At 42.2% G+C, this 27,838-nt stretch overlaps 1 protein-coding gene across 5 annotated transcripts in view; it reads right to left on the reverse strand.

The window, feature by feature from the left end:
• The window catches only part of EML1 (EMAP like 1), a 125,933-nt gene that overhangs the window by 80,121 nt on the left and 17,974 nt on the right, over positions 1-27,838 (reverse strand). The gene's annotated exons all lie outside the window — the stretch shown is intronic.

A 27,838-nucleotide genomic window follows, 5' to 3' on the forward strand; every position in this document is an offset into this window, starting at 1 on the left:
GGGGAGGGGCCGCGCTGCGCCGCGCTGCGCGGCGTTGAAACAGCGTCCCCGCGGGAGCGCACGGCGCCGCCGCGCTTCCCCGGGGGGCAAGGGCCCTGCAGACATACCTGGGAGCGGTTCTAAACATTAAGGCTGATCAAGGACCCCCAGCCCCTTTCAAGTTTCTGGTGCCGGTCAGAATATCCGCGAAGTTTTTGAGTATTTTGCGCGGGTACGACCTGTCAACCCGGCAGGCGGCCTCAGCATCCCTCCCTGCGGCGCGAGCACTGCGCTTGCTGCTGCTGTATCTCAGCCTCCTGGGGCTTCTGCCAAAGCTGCTSTCTGCCTGCAGTTGCAGCTCACCTCCTGCACTGGTTTCAGCGGTAATGCAGCTGGGTACAGGATATAGTCGTCAAGATAATACTGTAATTGGTATTCTCTTACAAAAAATTAAAAAGCAATGATGCGTCCCTTAATTTGTTATGACAACAGTATATAGTTTTAATTATTTAGTTTGCAGACTGCTACCATCTGTACACTTTTCTATTATATGATAGTACAGTAATTTGAACTGTTTTAAATATTTTTTCTAATTTAGCTGCAGATACAGCATCCATTCATGGTGATATCAGGGTACTGGTWCAAAACTAGTGCTTAGTAATATCATGAAATTATGTTAGACATTATTGGCTTAAATTTCTGGGTTTGAGATGCTGCAGTGTGCARTGACTGAAACCCATTTTTATTTCAAGCTCTTCTAGAGACACAAGAAAGTAATATATTGCACGTTTATAGGGCCTTTCATACTGAAATACTGCAAAGCATTTAACAAAGTGGGTCTTCTGGTCTCGGTCTTTTAAGGAGCTTTGTGCCGGGTGGTTCCGTCATGAGGATCCACTTAAAGGCATGAGTTCTGTACCTGAGAGTCTTTCCACCAGCCACTAAAGCATGGGGGTGCTAACACAAGAATACGCTATAAAATTGGGCTGAGATATCAGTTCCATTTTAAAGCAGAATGAAAACTACTCCCYATTGAATTGCCAGTGCCGACAGTGGTGGAGTTGAACAGATCTCCAACACAAGCCCTTACCCAGCTCGATGGTGCTTAACTTGTATCTGACTAAAACAACTGCATGCTATTGCTGCAGGCTACAGAAGAGAGAAAATTTATAGTAGCTTAATTATAAAACAATTAAAAAACAGAAGGGAAAATGACTAAAAAATACTAAAGGCAATAGGCTTCCTTAATGTTTTAAATGAGCCCTGATTCTTTCTGCTCTTTAAAATTCATACTGATCCCTTAGGTTTTCTCATGACCTTTTCATGCATAATCCATCAWGCTCTTCCAAAATATGGTATTGTTTTAAAAAAATGTAAACACACACACATACACACATGGGATTTTTGGCAGATCTCTTACAATACTAGAAAAGTGCTGTTTAGTTTTAATACAAATTAAGAATATCCTTCATTTCAAAACATTATTGCCGTAGTTAGGTTATTCTTTTTGAGCCTGAGAAGTGTTTTGATATGCTAATTCTCCACTAACTAGAGACAGATTTAACTTCATTGATGTGTTCTCTATAAGATGTCCATGTTACAGGGCATGAGCTCCTTGTCCACATTTTGGTAAATAATTCTATGAAATCTTACTGTGGGGTATGATCTTAATGCCAAAACTGTTTCCATATATGTCTGTAGTGATTCCAGTACTATACGGATTAAATGAAAAAGGATATCCAAAAGTTTTATTTCTGCGGGAAAAAACGTGTTGTCAATGAGATAATCTACAACAAAGTGCTAGTGCTATGAAGGTAAGAGAGGCAAGGACCCAAYGACTTTTACAATGCCTAGAAAAGCAGAAGAAAGGACAAAAAGGCGCAATACAGCTCCACTACAGATAGGTAAAATTAAAAGCCACTTAGAAAATCAAATATAAACCTGATATGAGCACAGCATTGTTAAAGGAAGGCAAAATATGCAAAACCTTAAAATTGATTACCCAGTGAAATTTGTTGTGAAGGTGTGAAGTGAAGCCTCTGTGAAGCCTATCAGCTCACCACGCTGTGAAAATCAGCTCAGTGGGGTGACATAAAGCGATGTCAGTTCAAGCCTCTAGTTGTTGTTATGATGCTGTTGTATTCTGGGGGCAAGGGTTAGAAAAGGAAAACAGTATCATGATTTAATTGCAATGATTTCAAGACCTGTTACAATCTTATTACACTAAGTTGCACCACAAACCTCAAAATGAAAAAGAAATTAAATCTAGCTGTGTGAACAATGGAACAACAGACCTGAAAGATTCACTAAAGTGTCTGTGGGAATTCTGGTGGTACAGCTAAACAAAGAAAGCATTTCTTTTTATAGTCYATTTTTTGGTAAACTATAGCTTTAATCATTTGTACAGATCCAAGCCAGTGCATTGGAAAATGTGACATTATATAAAGGAGAATGTATGATCCTGATGAGTATCCTGGGACTGATGTATTTGGAGGAGATTTATTGTACGTTTGTGCATGCTTATTGTTGAGAGTGTTAAAATTGTACGGCATCACATTTTTGGGTGCTGTATTTTGTAACTAATGATTTAAGTTTTGTTTGTATTCAGCAGCATAGTACAAATAACTGTTTGGTAAGTGAGAACAAAAGAGCTTTTACACATTGCTAGGAGAATTTTCAGGATGTAGTATTTCAATTTTAGGATAAAGAAAATTTGTTTTCACTGCCCATTTATATGCTATAGTCAAAGAATTTTCCTGTTTGATATATTCCTGTTCCTTTTTTATTTCTATTTATTTTGAATTACTAATAAATACCAAAACCATGCTGTAGTGGTTTCACACCAGAAGTATTGTAATKTCACTCTCAACTGTATAGAACTGTATATTATTATAATAAGTATATTCTCAGAYGAAGATCAAGTTGTCCCAGTCACAATGTCAGCATGAAACAAAGCAGTGCAAGTTACAGCATCCTTTTAGAGCCCGCTGAAAGAGTGGAAAGTGATTATACATTTTATTCCCAGGTAATTAGAAATCATGCTGAGAGAAAAAGCCCATTGCAAGCACATTCCAGCTGGTGGGCAGAGAAGGGCTTTTGAAAAGTGACTCTTCTGGGTCGTTCACTTGGCACTGCCATTGGCCAGCGTCTGGCTATTTTCACCATTTGGTGAAACAGTCTGCTTTTGGCACTTGTGCTCTAAGCGGCTTCTTGGTCTGGGCAGGGTGCTCCCTTGCAGAAGAAGTTGGCCCTTGCTAAGAAAGCGGCACTGGCATTTGGTTCTCAGTGGCAAAGCCACTGTGCAGAAGTACCAACGGAGTCAGGATTTACTGGGCCCTCTTTGCAGAGCTGAGAAGAAGCGAATGCTCAGCTGGCCACASAGGCTGAAGGGTTTCTCCTTCAGGTCTGCATACTGCACGTTCACCGAAYGAATCGGCAAAGCTGGGACTGCGGCTGCTCACGCTGAATCTATTTTGTAAGTAGAGCAAACTTCACTGTGCAAAGTATCTAGCACCATCTGCAAGTGCTGATTTCACTCAGATTTATCAAGGGATATAATTATAGCATCTATTTTACTGCGACTAACTTTTGAAGAGCCCCTGAAGCTTTTCAGAAATCATTTGACCACATTTGCTGCAACATGATTAAAGGGAGTGGAATTCAGCTCTGTAATGTTTCAGCTTCAATTTAAGACTTAAGTGCTCATTTCAGTGTTTATAATCTTGCTTAATTTAGCAGTCAATCTCTGCTTAAGCCTGGAAGGCTTTAAATTGTACATTCGTTCAGGTTTTGTTTTTCCTCCGTGAGTCAGAGGCTTCATCCAATAAAAAGCTTAAGTTCTGCAATACTTGCCCTTCAGGTGCCTGGCCCCAGACTAAAATCCAAAGCATAAGGTACCAAACGTGTGCTTCTGCCTGCGTAATTATGGACGGGGGAAGGCCAAGGCGAGCATCCCGGGCGCTCGGGGGGAGCGCGGGCGAGCTGGCCAGCAGGCGATGCAGCGTGTGGCCGTGGGTCTCCCCACCGCCGAGGGGGCAGCCGGGGGGTCCATCCAGACTTGATGTATCTGGGGAGTTTTAGGCACTTTCAGGATGAGATAGCCATTTGGCAGTGGGGGGAGCTTGGTTTTAGCTGCCTGGCATCTGCTTAAATCTAGAGACCTGTGGCTTTTTTTTCCCTTCCTTTGCATTTTCCCCTTTCTCTCTTGGGTAAGCAGCAGAAAGTACAGAGGGTTTTGTTTGTTTAAGAGACTTTCATGGGGTGAATAAATTACCCTCATTCTTCAAAAGAGGTTTTTGCTCACCAGCAGACTATCTCTAGGTATTAGAATGGGGCTCTCTGTCAAGGTGCCACATAGGCTCCCGTAAGGATTTCCTTTCCTATTATTCTGTAGGAAAGGAAAAAGGGCCTTGCCTCCTAGCCGCCTTTATGAAAACACTTCAGCCGCTGGAATAATCGTTCCTCCTAAATAGCAGGACTCCACTGTTCCAGCCCCAGCAGGGGCCTTCATGAATGTCACTACAAAGCATGCTTCATACATGCGGGAAGAGGGGATATAAGGGGAGAATCACCATTACACAAGCACAGTCTGAGCACATTAAAAATACAATATAACAAATGTATGATGAAACCATCAAAGGTAGGCATGTCTTACAATCCAAATGAAAATACATTACTTTACGTCTGTACACATCACRTTGCTTCAAATGACATACTTGAATTGTGTGATTTTCTGTAAAATTATTAAGAGTACTCTTAATCATACCCAGAAAAAAAAATATTGCTTTGCAAATTGTTTAATTTGTAAACACTGGAAGAATGCCTAGATGATGTAAAGAATACTGCAGTGCACATCTATGACTCCTTCCATTCAAAGACAGGAGAGAGCTCAGCATATGGTGGTGCTTTCAAACTTGCATCATCCTTTTGAACTAAATAGTGTCTTTATTTTACATAGGTGGAAAATGAGATGAAACGCATGACACAGCCAGAAGAGGGGAAAGAAGAAGGTGGAAGCCAGTGACAGTCAAAATGGAGTAACTGCCAGCTGAGCATGCTAACCATTAGACTGTCCTGCCCACAGACACTGAAGATATTATTTATACAGTTTACTACGAAGTACTTTCAAGCATAGTATTTGCAGCAGAATTACCTTTATTTTTATAAGATATTGTAGGAAGTTAGGTTCCATGCACTTTAATATATCTAACAGCCAACTACAGACTTGTTATGTCCACAGATATAATATTATGTCACTAATCTGATGAGAGGCAATATACACTAAAAATACACGGGAAAGCAACTCCTTTTCTACCTTCCATGCAATCTGTGCTGATGGGAACAGCAATGTTTCTGAGACTTTAGTACTCTTAGAGATTGGTGTGGAGAGGCGCAGGGATGGGTGGATYCCATGAAGAAACGTTCTGCCACCCAACAGAATTACTCCTCAAGCGTTTTCAGCTCCCCAGCTCAGCTCTGCAACCCTATTTCTGCTGGCGTCAGCACTAAGTAGAGACTGAAACCTTCCGGTAGCAGAGCTCCTTCGGGTCTGGCTGCTCAGGGCCAAGATTCCCACCTTGTGTGAGAATTGCTTCCCTGCTTTTGGCAAAACCGTTCTGGCACAGGCTGGGTCCACACCGGTTTGCCTGCTGGAGTGCAGGAGCCGTAAGGGTGGTCAGGCTGGTTCTGACACATAGGCACTGCCCATGGGGAATTCCCAGCCCCGCATCCCCCAAAAAGGAGCTTTCCTGCACCCGCTTCAACCTTGGGGAGCCCCAGTTCAGCAGGTACGGAAAAGGGAAGGGTTCGTGTGGCTCCTTCCGCACGAGCACGCCTCCTGCACAGTGCTAGATCACTTTGAAGGTTTTTTAAAATTTATTTTCTGTTATTATTATAAAGAGTTTATTATTATAATAAATATTTCAGAGACCTATTTTATTCATATATTTAAGTCATATTTTGTCACTATTTCATGTCTGATTTATGCAAAACTCTAACAATATAAATCTGTGCCTTCTGCATTAYATTATGGAAGAATATGACTAGCACAAACTATAGCATAGATATATTATTTCTAAATGGTAGATACTTAAATAACAGCAACAACAATTTTAATTTGACTGTAGCAATTCACAAGAAGGTGTAAAACATATAAGTAGAAACCTGTAAGGACAGAAGGGTTCATGTCAGCTATGTTCCAACCTCACTTGTGAGCAGGGGAAGATATCTCAGCCCCATTTAGTACCTTCCTCTGTCACTAGAACGGTTGTTTGAACTTGTGCCTTATAGGACCCGATATTCATAATTACCCACTCTCCCGTGTCACTGTTTCCCTGATCCCAAGATCCAGCGCCATTAAGGCCTTCTCAAGGGAACTGATACCTACAAGGAAAATTAATTTTCAGCCATGTAAATAATAAAGTACACATAAAAATGTATGTTTAAGATGAAGCACCACATGGGTTCAATATATTAACTTTAGAGGGAGTGAGACAATCTCATTTATGTCCCTTTCTGTATTTCCATTAAGTACTAAAATTAGTAATTTATGATATTGGAAATTTGTCCAGATATGACATGGTAAAGTTCCTTTGGACCTGTCGAAAATTAACTATGGCAAAAGTCAAAAGAGGTAACCACAAAAAATACTGAATTTGATTTCATAATTTTGTGTATCATGCTTATTTTTTGGTAGAGGTTTATTGAGAAAGCTAATTCGTGCTACCAAGCAAATCATCAGAAAGTATCTATGGAGAATTTACCTGTGATTTTAACTCTGACTATGACACATGCCCAGTTACCACCTCCACTAACCCAGCTTAATGCTTTGCTTATCCATCTCCAGTGTCTTTTGCAATAGCAAAAAGAGGCAGGGGAAGAAAGAAGACCAAATTCCATTTGTGCCACATGGATTATTTCTGTGTRGGACCATACGAATGCCACTGGTTCAAATGCACTAGATTTCCATGAGCTTTTCCCAAGCTGCTGRTATGGAGAGAGGGTGGTATGAACAAAAAAGCAGGGAATTCAGCCCACTCCTCTCATGAATTGCTTTGATATCTGCCAGAGCCCAAGACCACCTACATGGAAATCTTATGTCGTTCCAGGRCTTTTGCTGCCTCAGCCCATTTCTGCCTTCCCAGTACAAGATCCCTAGAAACAATCTGAGGATGGACAAAAGCAGTTAAATCATCAGCTAATCTAAACTTGGCTGGTTTGAGAAAAAAGCAATAGGGAACAATCTTTTCCTACATATTTCAGTATCACTTTACACTAACTTCCAGCATCGGCTGTAGCTTTTGTTTTTATGGGTAACTATAGTTTTGTTTTGAATTAAAATATTTTATTTACTTTGGAGCAGAACTTGGCTCAGAAGAAACTTTTTTTTTGTCTTGGTCTCAGCAATCACACCAAGGCCTGCAATGTGATCAAAGCAATTTTGTGTTACGTATGCTTTTTCAAGCAGTTTATTTCTGCAAATTCACAGCCAGTGTATCCAGACACTAAGAGAAATTCCTCTTTTGACATAATTAAACTTAATAAGTAAAATGCAACAAAATATGTACTTGAACCAAAGAAGCCGCCGCTGAATCACTCAGGCACTSAACAGACACAGGTGCTCGAATTGCAGGTTCGGGTCCATCCAGTACTAAAATATTTGGCTTTTGGGAGAGACTGCGGCTGCTCTTAAAACACCTCTGCCAGCCGGTGCGAGGTGTAGGATTACTAATCTGCCTCCGGGGAAGCCATGCGTGGCATTCTTCTCTCGGTGGTGGCATTCAAGAGAGCCCCGGACAGGGGGAAAGGGAACAGGGGCAGCGATGACAGTCTCTGAATGCAGCCCTGAGAAGTCTTGCAGGCGCGGATGCCTGGCTGCCAGCCACCGCAGTATGAAGAACAATCGCTCATTTGTTTCATACACCAAGTCATTTACCAATTTTGAAAATGAGAGTCCTGCTGCAGCATTTTAATTCTTAAGGAGCTCACCACCTGATATTTCTCTCTCAGACTTTCAAAGAAGCAGCAAATGGAGCTATGGATGAGGGAATGGAGAGAAACTAAAAGGATCTTGTCATTAGTGCAGTCATAATTCAAGAAGAAAAAGGGCTAGAAGTTATTTTCCACTTTTTGATGCCTGATAGCCCCTCCTTGCTCCACCCTTTTCCAGCAGAATTAATACTGGAATAAAGAGGAGAATGAATCTCCGAAGAAAAATATGTGTTGTGTGCCATAAATTACACAAGCAGATGCAGGCAAGAATGGAAGAATTAAGAACACAGCCCCCCTGCCGTGTCCCCTGGCTGATGGAGGGCTGCAGGTTGCCAAGGGACACTGCGTGACCGTTGTGCCTTCCAAGTCAGCATCCCACTGCAGGAGCCGGGCTACAGCCGGGTCGCCCTGCTGCTCGCAGCCTTCTCCTTCTCACTCCTAAACAGCTCTTTTAGGCATCCGTAACTGCTTAATAAATGACCTGGACATAACCAAGTTGTGGTATATTGTGGTATATCTTTTCTTTGTCGGAGAAATCTTGCTTCTTTTCCTAAAAACATCTCTTCAGGCAAATATTCTCCCAAAAAGGATGGGCCCTCCAGGCTATAAGGGATGTGCAGAACAGGCCACGGGCTGAGTCTTCATCTGCTGTAACCTTGCAGAGCGCTATCAGCCTCAGGTGAACTCCTGACTTCATTATTTTTTTGCTAGGAAAAGTGTTATACAGATTTATCGTACGGTACTCAGAAGTAACTACAAATAACCTAGCTAGCTGCTTAATGCTCACCAGAGACATCCTTCACTCCAGCCAAGGTCCAGACCTAAACATTTCATTTTTTTTTGCAAAGTTAAAGCTCTGGAACCTGATTTTTCAATTTTATGCATCTATATTCCCCATTCTTTCATAATATCACTTACTGTAAGAGATTGACAGATATCTTCTTATTCAGAAATCATTTCAGCAGGAAAAAAAATAGCAATGTTGATGCAATTTAGCTTCATGTGGCCAATTAAAAAGAAAAAAAAGTGTTTCAAAGAAGTGGATGGCATTCATTTCCTGTCAGCAAGAAGCTCTAGTTATAGAACTCCATATAAGATCATATAAAGAGACCTTTTACCATCTTCATTGTTTTAAACGTCATTTGGTGACCATCCAAGAATAAGGAGTAAATAATATTTTATCCTGGAAAAGAATACATACGACTCTTGATTTTCAACTATCATATATGTGAACTTGCAGAAAATGAGAGAATTAGGAGTAGAAGCAGAGCAAAATATCTGTTTACATTAAGTTGTACTGAGCAGCTCAGAACTGCTGAAAGATGCCTGAAGAAATGTCCTTTTCTCTCCTGCTGGCTGCATCCATGGGCTATGTCCTGCCTTCACTTGCATTATGTTCATGCAACACGAAGAGAGCCCTGATATGATTCAGCATTTTTCTATTTGTCTGATGAAGAAAGTCCCATCCTTCATTCATGACGATTTCCTTCCTTATGAAATTAGGGAATATGGCATGTGAAGTTTGAAACCCAGGGATTTTTCCATCCCTGCATGTTTTCCCTGATAGCTCATAAACTCAAGTTATCCCAGTGCAGAGGAAGGGCAGGAAATATAGTAAGAGAGTCTTTGATTACAACACAAGCCCCTTTCTGACTGACAAGAGGAAAGCGTATGAAAAGTAGCTGAACTATTGAGGAGAATGATAGAAGAATGGCAGAGGTATGTTGAAGCAAAATCAGAAAGAAAAAAGCACAAAGATACAAGTATGGACAGTGAGGCAACAAGGTTTCATTCTACAAATGCATATGAAGAAGGCTGGGGAGGGTTGGTGCTACTGCTCTGGGCTGAGGGACAGCTATCGGCAGATGACATCAAGAAGATACAGGTAATAAAGGACTTTTTTGCATCATTTTTACATCTTTTTTGCATAATTAAAGCTGTATTTCAGCAACCACTCTAAACTAGTGCTGTTGCCGAAAAACATAGTTACACCCTCCCTGCATCACTTCATTCCCAGCTCCTCACTGCACTCCTGCATCCTGCTGTCCTGGTGGTTTGGAGGGACACGTAGTGATCTAGATGGGGGAATGGATCCAGCTGAAAATTCACCTATCAAATAGATGACTTCATTGTTATCTCAACTAGTTCCTTGATTTGATTCATCTCACGGCTGCACTGCGTTTAAAAAAAAAATTTTTTTAATCAGTTAGACATCATTCTGTGATCCTTAAAGGGCAGACTAAAGTAATCAAAGAACTGCCAGTTATTGTCTTGGGAGTGTCGAGGTGTCTAGGGTATCAGAGGATCAGAAATAGGAAAGCATGGTGCCTATCTATGGCAAAAAAAGCAAGGAGACAAGGAATTATAGATCAGTCAGCTTAACTTCAAAAAAACTAGGATTTTTTAAACAAACTATACGTGCTTAGAAGATAATGAGGAAGTGGGTAATATTCAGCTTTGTTTGTAAGAACAAAGTCTGTCAAACCAATCTAATTCTCTCTAAGACAGTGTATCATGCACTGCGGATAGGAGAAAGGCGGTAGGTGTCATACAACTTGAGATTTTTGCACCTCCAATAGTACTCTCATAAGCGAATAAGCAAACATAGCCTTGATGACCCTATTACAGAGTAGGTGTAAAATTGTTTAGTAATTATACCTAGAGAGCAACAAAAAATGGAAGGGTATGTGAAATAAGATTCTGCACAGTTTTGTCCACAGTCCCATTATATTCAGCATTTTCATTAATGACCGAATAAGGGAGAAGAGAATACGTTCAGTAAATGTGCAAGTCACAGCTTGGGAGCACTGCAAGTACACTAGTCATTAGGCAGATTAGAATAAAAAAGGAGATCTTGGCAGCCTGAAGGAACTGTCTGTAAAAGCAAGACAAAATGTAATAAGGACCAGTAAAAGGGACTACATTTAGACAGAAATTATCCCCTGCAAAGTGGGTAATAACTGGTTAGGAAATAGTTCTTCTGAGGGTTATAGTAGACCACAAATCAAACATTGAGTCAACTAGATCATGCAATTTGGAAAAAGCAAACTTCATCCTGAGATAGATAAGTAGCAGTGTAGTCCTCAAAATGCATGAAGTAATCCTTCCACCCTGCCCAGCACGGAGGAGGCCTCAGCTGCAGCACCGGGTCCAGTCCTACCACACATCACAAAAACGGGGGCCACGTACGGAGAATCCGCACGAGAACAGGAACAGTCAGAGGGCTCAAAACCGCAGACCGGGAGGAGAGGCCGAGCAAAATCTGGAGCTGTCAAACTGGAGAAGAAGGGCTGTGAAAGAGGTGTGACAAAACTCCTCCAGCATGTAAAGCTCGTCCAAACAGCAAGAGAATGACCTGTTCTCTGCGGCGGTCGTAGACAGGACAGGTTTAAATGGAGCTTAAATTATATCAAAGAAGAGTCTCGTTCGCAGGCTAGGCATTAGAGTAAAAAAGCCTTTTAACTCTAAAGGCAGTAAAGCACCCGAATAAATTGCCTAGGAAAGTTATGGACATGTCTTTAAGGGGATATTAGACAATATCTGTCAGAAAGGACATGGCTATAGCTGATCCTGCTTTGAGGCAGATTGACCAGATGAACTCTCAAGGTCTTTTCCAGTCTTGTTTTCCCAAGGTTCAGCTTGCTGAGTTATTGCTCTGTCCTTTGAGGCTTTCTGGGGAGCAGTAATGACAAGCCTGCTTCCACGGGCGTTTTACTGCTGTATTTCTCACATTTATTTTGTTTATGTGTTGTGACCTCACGAGGGATTGGATGGAGTGTCGCAAGTAATTTTGCTTAATTTACTTACAAGATCTCTCTCAGTTGCTACGAAGCTTGGATAATATAAATTCGGAGCGTAGGTCTAAAAGGCTATCTGTTTACGCATGGAGTAACAATCCAGTGCTGCGTTTTTCTGCTCTTAGAAGAACAGTTTTTGCTCCCATTTAAGCAAATGACAATATTCCTATCACCTCCAAGAGCAGCTGAGGAAGAAAGCACTCTTATTAATGCCATATCAGAAAATAGATTTGATATACAAAAAAAAAAAAAAATCACTTTCTCCTTTCTGAATATTCACTTGTTATAAACTAACTAATGGTCCAAAGGGAAAAAAAGTGGTGCTACTATCCAGGGGCTAATGAAGGAGAATCAGCCTTTCTTCTCACAGTCCCCGGTGCATACCAGCTCAGGACTAAGCAAAATCAAGCCACTAGGGCCCATTATGAAATGAGCTAATGCTCCCTTTTCCTGTTATGAGAAGATACAAAGYAGAGCTGAAACTCAGCGAAAAAGCACCATCATGGCTGCAGTAGTGAGAATGCCAGAAGACCGAGCAGGYGTCATGACTGAGGTGGCTCACTGCTAGCTACCAAAGCGATAGGGGGGATGTGAGGTTATTTGATTTTTCTACTCTGTTCCCTCTTTTTTCATCCAGTCCTATACTGCTGAGGGGTTAAAAGGCCATTYACATTAACTGCATTATTTGCTTTCCTTTAGAAACAGCTAATCACCGTTTTATCAGGGAAACCTACATACCTACACAAAGGAGAATGTCCCTCTGTTTTGATGCTTCTGAGCATCCATAATCAATACCACTGACAATATTTAAACTGAAATCATTCTGTATTTGACTTAATATCACAGAGTACTACTACAGCCTAAGGTGTTTGTGTGTATTTATATTAGCTGCTTGCATAAGAGGAAAACAGTACCCCAGGATATCTAAGGGCATTTACGCCTGTCTTTTCTCTCTGTTCACAGGAATTCTACATGCAAAGGCATTCTGTACAAACTGTCCTTCCTTTCCCCCACAGGAGAGTGATACTGTAATGTGATTTATGACACTGAGGCACAGTCTCCTAACCAGGCACTGACGATGATCATTAGCCTTGAAGTCTAGACGATCTATTTTCTGAACYGGTACTTCGTGGTGCTAGCAAAAGAAGTCTCTGCAAGAGCTACGTGACTTTTACGTTATCTAAGATACACATTTAAATCCATATAATTTAGTCATCTTTTAGACGCAGTTCCAGAACCTAAGCCAGAAAGTTTACAATGAGTTCCTCACATTTATGAAATTCAGGTTTGCTGTTCTGCCTAGACATTTGAGAAGGCTGTGACATTTGGATGCGGGTCCAACAGAGGGAGGTGTTCAGAAACACGGATTTGGTCCAAACTTTCTACTTTTAAGGAATTCGACTTGGTGGGGGGGGGGAGAAGGGGGAGCAGGAGGGAGAGGGAAAAAAATGCAAGTGAACAACACATACTTTACTGGGCATTTCACTTTGTTTAGCTACTTCTCTTGAGAATTCAGTCGTGGGGTCACTGTCTCCTTGTGGGAACAAACCTCATCGAAAGGTTCGGGGTAGAGCAGTTGGGATTTTTGGTGGGAGGATTTTTAGCTCTTACAGGTGACAGTATTCACTCTGTGTGGGTAATGAGCTACGATTCTCCAAAAAATAAAATGCACTGTTTGTTTCAGACTGGCTGCTTGATATAACACAAACTCGAGCAGAGGTCCAGCCTGGTAGGCAATCTGGGTTCAGTAAAAACCTGAAGTTAGCGGCTGTGCCTTCTTCACAGGCAGTCACTATGGCAATGGGAAAATATTTGAGGTACAGGAATGATGGGAATATGACTCAGAGAGTACAGAAAAGGAACGTTCACAAACATGACTCCCAGTAGGCACAGAGTGCACTTTTCAAAAATATCCACAAACAGCGGATGATGATCTGTTACTGCTTTGCACCGATGCGTTTATTGGGAAACGCGGTTAATAAATAATGAGCCGTAATGCTGCGTTTTTCAGCCCCTCTATTAGCAGGGGGAAGCAGCAGCTGCCGGCAGGGGAGGAAAGTGCGGCTCTGCCGCGCKGCGTCCAGCCCTGCACCTTTCCCACCCGTGGGGCTGTCGCGCAGCCGGACCGGCTTGTATCGGCGGGGGACACGCTTGGACGGGTTCGGGCGAGCCAGCGCTTAACTGCTGGGTCCTTTCCAGAGCCCCAGGGGCGAGAGCCCCTCCTCAGGGGGACGTCGCGAATGCGCCCTGCAAAACCCCGCACACGGGAGATCGGCCGGGCCGAGCCCGACCTGCCACCCAGCTAGCCCAGGATCAGGCGGTGCTCAGAGTGCCGCACAGCAGCCTCGTCCGCAGAAGAACTTTCTCCTCCGTTTTGCTGTTCAGTTATTTAATCCCTGGAAGCATGAAGCCGTACATAGTCCGTATTCAAAAAAYATATATATTCTACCTCACGCAGCTAATGCTGATTGCTTGGCCAACGTTGGTGCCTCGTCGCTTTCTGAATCCTTTGTGCTTTTGGCCGTAGTGACACCCTGATGTAGTTTGTTCCCCAGATCAATTGTGCATTGGCAAAAGCTTGTCTTTTCATCARGTTTTTGTTCTGCCTTCTACTTTGCTTAATGTCTCTTTATCCTTGAACTCGGAGAAGTGCCAAATTAATTACTTAAACAAAATACACCTTTCATTAGTTTTTACATCCCTGTCAAGGTTTCCCTCCAGTTCCTTCTATCCCAAAGTCCTCAATCTTTTACACCCTGGAGGAGGTGAGAGTTTGCTTTCCCATGGTTTCTGRGACCCGGGGAGCTTGGAGGTGGTCCTCCAGCCGGCCCAGTCTGACCTGCAACCTGCTGCTTCGTTGTGAGAAATTCTGCGAGCTGAATTAGCTCGCTGGGCGCTTTGATCCTCCTCCTCTGAGCTTTACTACGGGAGGTACAACCAAGCCCTAAGGCATCAACATGATTCTACTGTATTCTTTTACCTTAAAAATACTGGTCATCAGCACTGTTGCTCAGCAACATGAAACTGTGTATCACTGCTGGCTTCATTAAACTTTAAAAATATTTTTCCTTGCCAACTCAAATAAATAATTGACAATGATTTCAGTGTATATTTAGCATGTCCTTTGGAATTCCAGTAAGTAGGTAAAACAGTTTTATACATCTAGGATTAAGAGGAAATAGCCAATATTGGTTATAAAATAAAATGCATCGCTGAAAAATAGCTACACTTACATAGCAATTTGTAAATCATTCAAAGAAGCTATATCAAAGAAAACTCAAAAGTCTGTAATTACTTCTTTACTGAACACACTGCATATTCCCCCCCTTTTTTTTTGCAAAGATCATTAGATCTCACTGTATAGTTTCRTTTTAGAAAAGACTACAATAAGCAAGCCTTTAACTTCTTTTTTATACATATATTTGCTCATACAGCCAATTAAATGCATTAACCTTACAGGTATACAGAAGAACATATTTTGACATATATTTTCTGGTTGAGTAATAGTGCCTAGGGTTATTAAAATGGAAGGGGTTGTAAAACTCAAGTGTACTTTTCATCATCTTACTGACAGATTACTTGTTATTCACCTCTAGCCTAGGTCCCAGCTAAAATAAATTGCTGCAAACCTTATCAGCAAATTCTTTTCTATTATCTGTGTAAAGTCACAGTTTTATCTAATTGGTGGCATTACCAGAACATTTTTCTGCAAATACAGAAGAAGCCTCCTGGCAAATGCAATTGCTACTTTAACCCATAAGAGGCGCATTTAGACGTGTATCTGTGAGCAGAATGGAGAGAACCAGAGCTAGGGAGCTCCTGAGATCGCCAATCTAAATGAGTGCCAAAATAAACATCAGTGGAGATAGAAGGATTAATCCTSTAATCCTTACATACGCAAAATTCCTACTATCTTCCACAGGATTCTTACTGAGGAACAGCTGTAGAAATTGGCCTAAACAAAGTAGAAATGGGAAGGGCCAAATTCTGCCTCTGGATATACTATGTGACTTCCTTAAAACCTGAAGTGTGACACCCTGGGCCTAGCACAGGCAGCACATGGATTGCCCTTGAGCTCCACGGTGCCAAGCCTTTACAAGGTATGCATATCTATACTCTGTGGGGAAAAGGTTTCTTTCCAAGCTTCACTACAGCAAAAAAACAAGAGCAAACCAAAACTAGCATGCACAAGTCAAATGTGCATTTTATTAAAAATCTTCCATTTAAGGACATGAACAAATTCTAACAGCGTTTAGTGCTTTTATCTTCACCGAACTAAGAGTTATCAGCCCCATTTTCCGGCTGGAATGGAAAACCCCCACACAAAGTTAAGCRTTTTTCCACAGACCACACAGCAAGTGATTAGTATCAGGGGGACAAATTAATCTTGGGTGTAAATCCACAAAGATTAATGGAACTCTAACAAGGATTAATTTGGCCCATCAACTCTAAGGATAGCAAAACCAATTAGGCCATGTCATTAATCTCCTATTAATTCAGGACTATTTCTTAAGCAATACCGAAATAAAGGTAATAGAAGAGGGATGACCAAAGGATCCACTGAAACACGGATGAATTGGCCATTCCCTGGGAGAGGATTCACAGCAGGAGCGTGAAATAGCGACACCAGCCCTGGCAACACCCAGAGATCTCTTCCCTTCAGCTCCCAGCCTGACCAAGACGTCCCACAAGGAACAGTTATCTGAGGATTGGGTGGAGAGTCACACGGATTGCAATCGCTGGTTGGATTTATGTCTTTTGTCAAGGCAAGACTTCCATGAAACTCATTTGGAGTCAAATGTATTCCTTATGGACCTGGGACCTTCAAAAACTTCAGAAAATATGAAGTGATTAATGCCCGATGGAAAGTAGCGTTGGAAAGATGTATGAATTTTAAAACTCCCTCATTCGACCTGTGAACTACCACTTCAGAAGTATTAACATTAATGATATCAGTTTGTTACTGATGTGCTAAGTATATACGGAATTATATTTTCCAGGCCCTTTTCCAAAGATTCACTAATTCAATTAACATCTTTATAAATAACATTTTCTGAGAGTTGGAAAAAACGTTTCTTTATCCAACGGCTGGGACAATACAAAATTCTGAAGATGTTCCCCATACTTACAAAGAGTCGAGACTGGCCAAAAGCACAAAATGATCTTTCCTCCATTTGGCTCAGACATTTGATTTTAAAGAGAAGTTAAACTAGACAAGAAGTTTTTTGTTAAAGGGTAATGACCAGATATAACAAATGCATAAAAAGCAGAGATGATCTGAAACAATGAAAGCTATGGCTTCCAGACCATGCTTGATGGAATTTATAGAAAACGAACATCTGTGACATTGGCAAGGCCTAGCATGAGGACATTGAACTGAAGATAGTGAATTTGTGCCTGAAAGTTGTGCATTATTTAATAGGCTTGGTAAAAATGTTTTGCTAGGATTTTGAAAGCAAAGCTTGGCAACAGTAAGATCATTAAAACCCTACTGCATAGAAGACCTCATTTAAAACATAGCAACATGCAGTGGGTCTTTCCTTGTTATTAGGGGAGAAAATATTCTAGTTTAATGGGGATCTTCCTGTTAATCTTCCTAAATAAGAGTCTCAGAGCTGAGCTTTCATAATCAAATGACTTAAAACTCATGAAATGAGGATGTTCCTGGATAATTTACAAACCCTTTCCTCATTTTATACAATGTAGAAGTTCAAATCAGGTAACATGCGCATGCTGATAGTGTGGTTGTGCTCATGAGAGAAGATGTGATAACACACACCCTCATACTGAAATACAGAAATAAGGTTTTTGCGGTCCCAAGCTTGGGGTTTTCTTTCCAAGTCAGTCAACTGAGCACCTTTTAAGAATTTCATGACACATTTCCAACTCCATCTGCTAACAACGGATGCTAAAAAGAGACATGGAATAAGCACATGACTAGAAAATGAAAAAACTTGCATTATGGTAGGGTGACTTGAATATAGAAGACAGAGCAGGGTGGAAATGTCTTTGAGTCAATGCTGACATTCTGTCAGCATAAATTTGCTGAGGAGGATGTACTTCTCAATATTGGTACTCATAAGCCTAGAAATGTGCAAATTCCATCAGTCAAAAGTGGTAAATGAAAGTAACACCACTAGGGAGTCTTCTTACGTATTATCAACATTTTAGGTTGTTCTTTTTTAAAAAATCCATATACTCAGAAGTTTTTCCTTGGCAATGAAAACAACAGGAAATGCACTTAAGAAAAAGCTGTCAAATTAGACTCATAATATATAAAAAGATAAAAGAACATCTGTTTTAATATCTTCCTTTGACAGATGGATCTAATAAAACATTCTGAGAAAAGCTCCAACACGAGTCTGTGTTTCCAGAAGGCCTTTCAGTCTATAAGATGAAACTGTTTYTGTCTGTTTGTTTCTGACAATCTTATTCTGTGATTAATTAGAGGAAGAAACAATAAAATACACTAATTTTTGATAATTTGCTATTACAGTGAAYATTATAATTTCCAGGTAAAATAAAACTCTGATCCCACCTGAATATAGAAAGACACATTTCAGTGGACTAGCTAGTTTAATACAAGTTTTCCTTTAAAAAAATACATAAACTTAATTATTAGTGATTTGGACAAATGGGTAGTGACCATGTTACCATCTACCCAGACTTCCTAATATGCAGGCATGACTGAAGCATGGTGCTGCAAGTGCAAGGCTACCAGTAAACRTAAAACAATTCAGGCTTTCAGCTCTGGTATAATCCGGGCAGGAGCTTGGTACCGGTATTTCATCTCACCTTTTGCAGCTAATGTTTGCTGCAGAAACAATGCAGCAACCAACCTGCTCAGAAAGCACAGCATCTGAAGTATTAGCTACATGCAAAAYAAACTTACTCTGAAAATCATATATAATGTTTGGGGGGACAAAATTAAGTACTGTAGTGAACACCACAATAAAAGTACATGGCAGATTCAAATCCAAATTACATTATAAAAAATAACTTTCCACAAACACTTACCACAGCCTGTATAGATCATATATCTTTGTTGTCCTACTTCTTAAAACATGTGCCAGAAATTATTTATGAGGCAAGATATATGCATATTCATAGCAACCACTGCTTTGCAAAGCCAGTTGTGGTAAAGCTGAAAGATGTGAGAGAACAACAGTAAGAACTGTAGGRATGGCTGGCACCTTCTCCTAGATGATGGGGCATAGAGGAAACAGACTTTGTCCTCTAAACAATGTGTTAGTTGTCTGCTCATAATCTGATTGTTATAATGACTGTTGATTTTAGTAACAATTAGCTCTGGTTACATGTTTTAAGAACAGAGTAACGGACACCCTGAAATGCATGCATTTATGGAAAATCCCTTTATATTGTCATTTGGACACACTTGATGCTATTCAGAGATTTATCAGGTTCATTTTTCCATGCTACTAACAAAATTATGTAAAATCTGTATTCATTGGCTTGTGTACTTGGTACACACTTAATCTTATACGTGGATTTTGGACATAAATGAAAATAGTTAGTTTAAGTCACAGCAGCTGTGTCCCTTAGTCTTACCCTCAGACTAAGAGAACAGACTCCATGTAAGCATATGATCTCAATGGTTGTTCTTGCATGCCCATTTTTTCTTTGCATTTATACCAAATTAGGAACAAACTAACTTATCACTGTGTCTCTGCTAAGCAGGAGCTTCAGCTGCCATGAGGTTTGTCCTCTTCAGAGGTACCAACACAGTCATTTGCTCTCAGCCACAGCACCATAAAAAAATCTCCCTGCTATCAGCAAGCCTCCTTTCTGCTATCTCAGATGATGGTATCAGCTAGAAGCCACCACATTGGGTGTACCCCCTGTAGGAAGCACCACAGGAGCTCCCTTTTGCTATGAACCCCCAGGCAGCACGGCGTGCCCAAGGAGATGGAGAGTCCCTCAGCAGAAGAACAGCGTATATCTGTCTGGGCAAGTCAAGCTAGACACAATCCCCTTACTGCCAGCAGGCAGCTGTTGGGAAGTAAGTATTAAGGCAAGACAGACCAAGGTCTGGAGTACGTCCTCCAGAGCTGGTGCCCCGAGAACCTGAGCAGCTGGCTAATCTGATTAAAGAAGATGGAAAAACATCTTGAGGATGACACAGCCAGAGAGAGAAGATCAGTGTGCAGCAAAAGCCGCAGCAATGCTGGGGAGCCAGAGGGACAGAGGCACGCAACGCCARTGCTAGCACGCATGCAGGAGGCAACCCAGCACAGCTGTCACCTCCTTACAGCTCAGTGGGACCTGCACAGAGCCCCCTTCCCTCCTCCCCTCCTGGCTACCAGCACCTGGGGGCTTCCCTTCCTCGCTGCAGCCCTCTGCACACTCGCCCGTGGCTTGAGATCCCACTGGCCTCCTCCGCGAGGGTTACGGTACCGCTGTCCACTCAGCTCCCACACGGGTATAACGGTGAGAGCCACTTTACTGCTCCCAAAAGAGCATCGCACTGATTTATTTGTCACTGTTACCCAAGCTTGCCTGGACTGCTCTGTCCTACTGCTGAGCCTTGACTTTGTCCTTGTGGTGCGGGTGCATGCGTTTGCTGTGCCTTCCTCTCCTGTGCCGAGCACAGGCTGCGCTTCTCTCCCAAAGGAAGGTGTTCAAATAACCTTTTCAGCACATGATTTGGTGTAATCTTTCAGCTTGTAAACTTTCCCATATACTAGGCAACACGAAGTTAAACAGTATCATTAAGAGTACTATCATTTATGAATACATAACTATTTTATCTCCGTATTTTGAAGAAAGAAAGAGCCCAGACTGCAGATGGATTCCTCACTGAATCTATTACAGACTGAAGGTAACATATGATCTAGGGTCTTCTCAAAAACTTTTGCTGGAAAGGAAAAACACCTGTTCTTCCACAAACCTGCATTCCACCTCCCAGCTGGATAGTTTCACGTATCTCCTGAGATCTTACTGTTCTTGTAATCTTTCTAATAGCTCCTGGATGTCTGATGCTGCCCTGTGCTTCACCTGCACAAGTGGAAGTGTGGTGGTTCCCTAGCAGATCTTCTCCATCTCCTTCCACCCCACAAGTGCAAGGGCAGCATTTTTTTAAATGCTCACTCTAAACAAGACAGCCATCTCCAAATATTTATTTTTGCCTGGGCTGCCTCAACTGCTCACAATGTAATGAGTCACATACTATAAAATAGTGTGATAGAGCTGTCAGAAGGGTTTTTTGAACCTGCTCGAACCATGCAATGCTTGGGTTTGATAYGTGCATAATTCAGCTAACACCATTTGCTGCTGTGATGCCAGCTGCCAGACTTGCGTAGCTTTGTGGGACTGAAGTCTGTGAAGCAAAGGACTGTGTAGGGGACGGGCTGACAGCACCTCGCAGGATTACACCTGCAGACCGCAACCTCATGGGCAAACTGCAGCCCTCRCTGCTGCCAGTACCCTGGTAAGGGAGAGCTGCTGTTTCTGGGGTAGCCACAGGAGCTGGGTAGAAATGCAACACATTCTTCTCTTTTAAATCTGCTTTTGTTTGGGGGGTATGTTGTCAAGATGTATAATGCATTGAAAAAGACAATGCAGCTATTTAATCTACATAGATTAGTCTCAGTATGAACTCCAATCCTGGATTTCCTTGACTAGCTCTCAGGACTGGGATTTCTTTTGTTCGCTAATGAGTAACATAAAAATAAGATCAGCACATTTGCTACTTAGGAAAATTAAATACATTTAAAATCTGGTGTTTTGATTGCATATCTTGCTTTTTTCCTGACTGACTGAATATACAGTTATTTACGATCTTGAGCTAGTAACCAGCCAAATCCCTTCTTATTGAAGGAAGTTAAACCATTAATGGAATTATAGCTGGGCTTAGATTTACAGTCCTTTTTTTACTGCCACCTGTCTGCTTTTCAAATTGTACTAAAGGAACAATTCTGTTCGTAATACACACTAAAACACTCACTGTGAACAGGTAATGCTTAAAAAGCAATGAATCTATGAGTGCAATGTCAAAAAGATTTTTCTTGCACTAGGTATGATATTTCAAACAGGACAATACAGGAACAGGTGCTATCTTACAATATCACATCCAGACTACAGAAAACATCTTTGTAGTAACCCTATCTCGTTACTGCCTAACACTGAGCCAACAGCACACTTAAGGAAAATGAATCCCCTGGTAGATGGAGGTAAAATCTATGCTGTTATAAAACACAATTGTCATTGGCAATGTGGAATTAAGTAATGCAAAAAAACAGTGACCTGCACAGAATTCCGGTGCTCCGCTGTGATCCGCCTGGGCTGGTTCCTCAGGGATGGACCTCATATTCCTCAGGGATGCCCCGGGCACAGCTGGCGAGTTATGTCCGGGACCCAAAGAACTCTGCATGAGAGGCACCCGTGTGCCTTACCTTCTTTTTATTTACGTGAAGGTTACAATGGCAGCAGACAGCAACGCAGAGCCACTAAATTAATTAAGCTGGTTTTAAGCCATGGTATTAAGGTGATGTCATAAGAACCTGCTTAGGATAACAAGGTCACTGGAAAGGGAGAGTACGCTTCCAGGAACGAAAGAGTTTGTATGCTGAAGGACTTCTGCTGGGCGCCTTGAGTGGATTTGTCAAACCTGGCATAACCTGGAGAAGTACATCTCCTATCCACTGCACTATCCCACAGCGTCTCTGACTCAAGCAAGAGAAGAGCTGATACGCTTGCGTCAGCTACGAGCAACATGCATTATACGCCCAGAAATGTAGAGGTAGAAATTTAAAAATAGGTATCTTTGGAAAGACAAATGAATGGAAAAATATTTTGATGCAGCACAGTATAGTTCATATAATTTATGCCAGAATTAATTTGTGCTTGCATGCAATCATGTGCAGATAGGCACATGTTGGGGGACAACAAATCTCCTCAGGTCAATAGGTTTAATTTTTTATTGCTACTGACATGACAGTGTGGTTTTGCTGTACAACTGAGCCTGAGATTCTGTCTCGATTTCCTAAGTAACTGGATTTTGTAAAAATGAGGAAAAGGAACGATCAATTCTGATTTTTTTCATAGCCTTACCAGGAAAAATAATAATCTAATGGAGAATCTAACAGAAGAAATAAAGCAAATGGTGATGCCTTGCAAACTGTTCATGACACTTTTGCTTCACTGTGAAATATTTCTACCAGAGCATGTCGAGCGTCTGAACTGTAGCCATAATCCTCTCACACAGAAGCCCCTTCTGCAGCTGGTGCAGCCTAAGTGCAAGCCTGCRTCTTCAGCGCTAATGGAAGCAGCCGAAGCGGGTAACGCTGTGTGTCTCCTAGGGCTGCGCTCTTGCAAACGTAGTTAAAAAGATGGCAGKGTTGGTTTTGCTAAGAGCCAGCCCCACACGAGGTGACGTGAGTCAGAGCGTTCCAGGGGGACGCGGAGCTCTGAGAAAGGAGCCTTTGTTCCTCCGTCTCCAGCAGTCGYGCTGAACTCGTCCCCACCACCTACCCATAGCACTGCCATCAGAGGCACTGCCTGTGCGAGCGGCGCGTAGGAACGTAAGCAAGGGTCACACGRGGGGCTCTTAGAGCAGGCTTTTTTGTTTACCGGGCTTAAAACGATCACACTGATGACTTACTGCTGTATCCATTCGGAAAAGCCAGAGGCAGCCAGGAGAGACATGGACGAGGATCAATTTGTCRCTCAGAGCTTTACAGTAACAACTATCTATCCTTGTCTGCAGTCTCCATGCATACAACTAACGAGAAACATTTCCAGTCACCACATGGGAGTCTACTACCTTTTCTTCCCCTCGTAGCTGTTACCTGTAATTGCAGTGAGAATAATATCCTAAGGGCTTTATGCTGATGTCTTGGGTTTGAGCGCTGGTCTCTCAACTTACAGCCTCTCCATCCCTCGCTGCAAGATGAGTACGCACTCTTCCTTGTATCCAGTAAAGGCTGGTAAAACAAGCTTAGGCCTGTATATGTTGTACCACCAATTTCATACAAGAAATTTAATGTAAAATYCTCCTGGCAGTCATGCAGAACTGGAAAGCAGTTGCAATGGCTCTGTTCCTCTTTCTGTGCCGTGGGGCAAATTCTRTCCTGATTTGTGTGCGATACCGCGGCTCTGCGGGCAAGGAGCTGCACTGTGTGCCGAAGAGCAGACACCCGCTCTCAGGTGTCACTTCCTGCAGCATCTCAGCACTTCTCAGTGCTTGGAGGTYGTATACTTCAACAGCGCTTAAAAGCACTTTCTGTTCAAGGTGAATACACAGCAGAGCACTGGAGAAAATTGCTAAATGCTGTCAATGCAGACATTTTTGCTTTTTTACAGATGTCTTAACGTGATGCCCTGCCACAAGTCATATGGGTTTTACAGCCCATTAATTCCAGATGTTGAATAGAATGATAACAACAAATACTGTATTATCCAGTGGCTTCCATTATTGCACTGACTTATTGGGTTAGGTTAAGTCATGATCTCCAGGGATGAAAGGATTTCGCCCAGAGCAATAATTTCAGAAGATGAATCTCTCCACGCACCACAGAGGAGCAGAGGGAAAGTGGCATGCAGCAGCAAGGGTTTGGGGCAGCACGTAGGGTGGCTGCCCAGCCCCATTCCCCTGTCTATCCCATGAGAGGATGGATGCAGGGGAACAAACTACTTTGCTGTATGGGCACTAACTTCATCTCCCATCCCTGCTGCCAAGTGCGCATTGAGCCTTGCCCACCCGTATAAGGAATGCCAGCATCGCCCCACAGCAATATTAAGTGGTTCACACATAGCTCCTCGTATAGGTTTCTCAAGGTAAAAGGTAAAAGAAATGTAGGAAATGCTGCTAAAAATTGGTAGTTATACCCTTGGTGATTCATCTGGAGGTGGGGAGCACCCATAAGCACCTCCACCTAAACAGTCTGTTCTCTGGCTTAGGATCTTCCAYGTCAGCTCGTGTGTGTTGCTTTAGTCTTGCTCAGTCTGCTTTCCAATGGGTTATATCATCTTTAGCTAAATATATTAGGACAGTCTATTTATCTCTCTCCATGGCTGCAAGACCCAAGCCTGACTTCCTCCTGCTCCAGGAATTTCATAAATAAATCACTGTCTATTATTTCCTTGGGAGCATAAAGTATTTCATAAAAATAAAAAAAACAAAAAAAAAAAAAAAAGAAAAAGGACCATCCCCTTTTATCTTAGATATGCTGCAACAATAACAGAAGCGAGAACATGTCATTAAACTTCACTGGCAGACATCTTTGCATTGCTCTGATTTATGCAAGTAATAAATAATTGTACTAAATGACTGCTGGAGGTGTAGTTAATTCCATGAAAGAAGCAGCCCTCATGTGATTTAACTGCCCTTCCCCCAGACAGACACACTCAAGATGATGACCAGGACTTAAATCACAGTGCTGCAAATTGCCGTGGATTGGGAGAAAATGAAATTGGGCCCTCTGGTGACATTCCTGTAGCGCAAATGACTGTTTGTGAATGTGTAACTCAGCTTATCGGCAGGTATTCTGAAACTGGAATGGCTTGTTTGGAGCTGCTGGATTTTTTATTCCCTGTTATAATGTCCCCACGTCTCTGAAGCTACACCTTTTTTCTCGGCCATCGCCGCCWCGCGACGCGGAGGCGAGTGCGAGCGCGGAGGATCGCTGCGGCTCCAGGCGGCTGCGGTGCGCGGGCGGGCGCGGGAACCCGCGGGCGCGGGCTCTGCGCGGGGCTCGACCCGCCGAGCGCCTGGGGAGGGGGCTCGCCAGCGGCAGGCGCTGCTCGCGGTGTCCACCAGCGCGGTCCCAGCGGGAAGGAGTCTGTGATGCTGTGATCAATGACTCTTCCCATGGCTTCCAATACGAGCTCGGGTTTGACATCTTCTGGCTTTTGATGCAGAGACTCACTGGTAGCTAGCAAAACAAAGCTATTTTTAATATTTGCTACTGAGGGTAGTTTTGCAAGACAGTAAGGGTTTGGTAGCATAGCGGGCAAACAATAACGAAAACCCTCTGGGGTAGAGATACTTAGTTACTGAATATTTAGTGTCTTTAGTGAATATTTAGTTGAGCTGGGCCACATAATCAGATTTTAATTTCATTATTTTGTTTAGCAGSAAAATAATATTTTCTTGATACATTCACTGATAATGTTTGACAGTTACCTTTCTTAATCTTCTCTGTTGGCTCACTTTGTCTTTGTTATGAAACCTTTTTACAGCTGAGAAAAGTAATAATTTCTTTAGCAAGTTTGCATATAATACTAAGTGTGCTTACTGGAGCAAAACAAGAGATACCAGTAAATTTGATTTCCCATTTGTGAAAGTTTCCAAAAACACTTTCTCTTCCTTTCTCTCTTTATGATCCATACAGCACATGCTTAGACTGCACATATCACATCAGCAAGGCAACATCAGYGGACTTTTGGTTTATCCATGTTTCCTCTCAAGAGCAGGGCATATCCTGTTCCAAGCCTGAAGAGAAAAACTGCTGGCTTCCAGCAGCCAAAATACACTGCCAGACTCATGTGCTGCAGCTCTCACTGCATGAGTAAGCAGCTGAAAATAATACCACTTACATTTTCTTTGGCAACCAAAGTTATAGGCAGTATTTATCCTCCTTTTCAAATCTTTTGTGACCCAGCTAATGCAAGATCACATCTAACATACAATGGAAATACAGTCTTTAATTTTTCAGAGCTGCAGCTGGCTTCGTCTCAGGTGGAACAACTTTGAATATGGATAAATTCATCTATGAGATACTCCCTTCCTCCTTCTTTGTATACTGGATTTTGCAGCCCTTCTCTTTTTATGTAATCTGACCCTATCTTGGTCCTGCTCTTAATGCTCTTCACTATCAGCCAAGGCATTAATCTCCAGATTGTGTCCACAATACATTCCTGGAAAGGCGATGGAAGTAGCTATCAAGGCTATTTTTCAGTTCGACCAGTGCATGCCACAGAGATTACATTTGTGCAAGACATGACAGGGCAAAGACAYGCTTGTCAGTTGATGCATGTTTGGATGAAACTATTAAAAAGAAAAATAACAGATGAGATTTTGAGATTTTGGGAATGAGAACTTAAGAAAGAAAAGAAGTTGGACCTCAAAGAGTTTGAGCACTTTCTACATAGTAAGTCCAGGCAAAAGGTCACCGGTATCAATGAAAAGACTTGAATGACCATTGAGACAAGCTCAGGGTGAACAGTTCCAGGCAGGACAGCAAAATTGCCTAAGGCACCTTGCATTTGATAACTATTACTTGTAGCAGTGACACAAAATGTCTCTAGGCTCAGTGGCCTTCAGGGGTTTTGTGCCTGTTCAGTGGTGAGCACTTAAGAGTATTTTCTCCTGGAAGAAACACTCTGAGATTGACTTCCAAGTGGTGGAAAAGCAGGTTGTCCTGCTGGAGTGCATTATGGAGGAAAGAATATCAGCAAGGAAAAGAAACAGAAGCTCAAGCAACTAAAATAGAAATGAATAAAAGTGGAAAATATGAAATAGGCTCTTAAATTTGGATTATTAATGGCTGATGAAAGGCTCTCCTTTAAACATAGAGCTTCATTTCCCAAGTCCCCAGAACACACTCTCTAAACTCTAATCTCTGAACCTTATGTGATAATTTTAATGTTTACACTAAGTGAAAACTTGTTTCTTATAACATCCTCCTAGGTAAGCTCAGGAAGTGTGGGTTAGACGAGTGGACAGTGAGGTGGATTGAGAACTGGTTGAAAGGCAGAGCTCAGAGGGTCATCATCAGCGGCCTGGAGTCTAGTTGGAGGCCTGTGKCKAGTGGCGTCCCCCACGGCTCAGTACTGGGTCCCATTCTGTTCAACTTCCTCATCAATGACCTGGATGAGGGGACAGAGTGCCTCCTCAGCAAGTTTGCTGATGATACCAAGCTGGGAGGAGTGGCTGATACACCTGAGGGCTGTGCTGCCATTCAGAAAGGCCTGGACAGGCTGGAGAGCTGGGCGGAGAGGAACCTCATGAGGTTCAACAAGGGCAAGTGCAGAGTCCTGCACCTAGGGAAAAATAACACTAGGCACCAGTACAAGCTGCGGGCTGACCTGCTGGAGAGCAGCTCTGCAGAGAA

This window comes from Rhea americana, unplaced genomic scaffold (assembly GCF_003343005.1).
Source record: "Rhea americana isolate MKP2758 unplaced genomic scaffold, rheAme1 scaffold_5, whole genome shotgun sequence".
Taxonomy (NCBI): Eukaryota; Metazoa; Chordata; class Aves; order Rheiformes; family Rheidae; genus Rhea; species Rhea americana.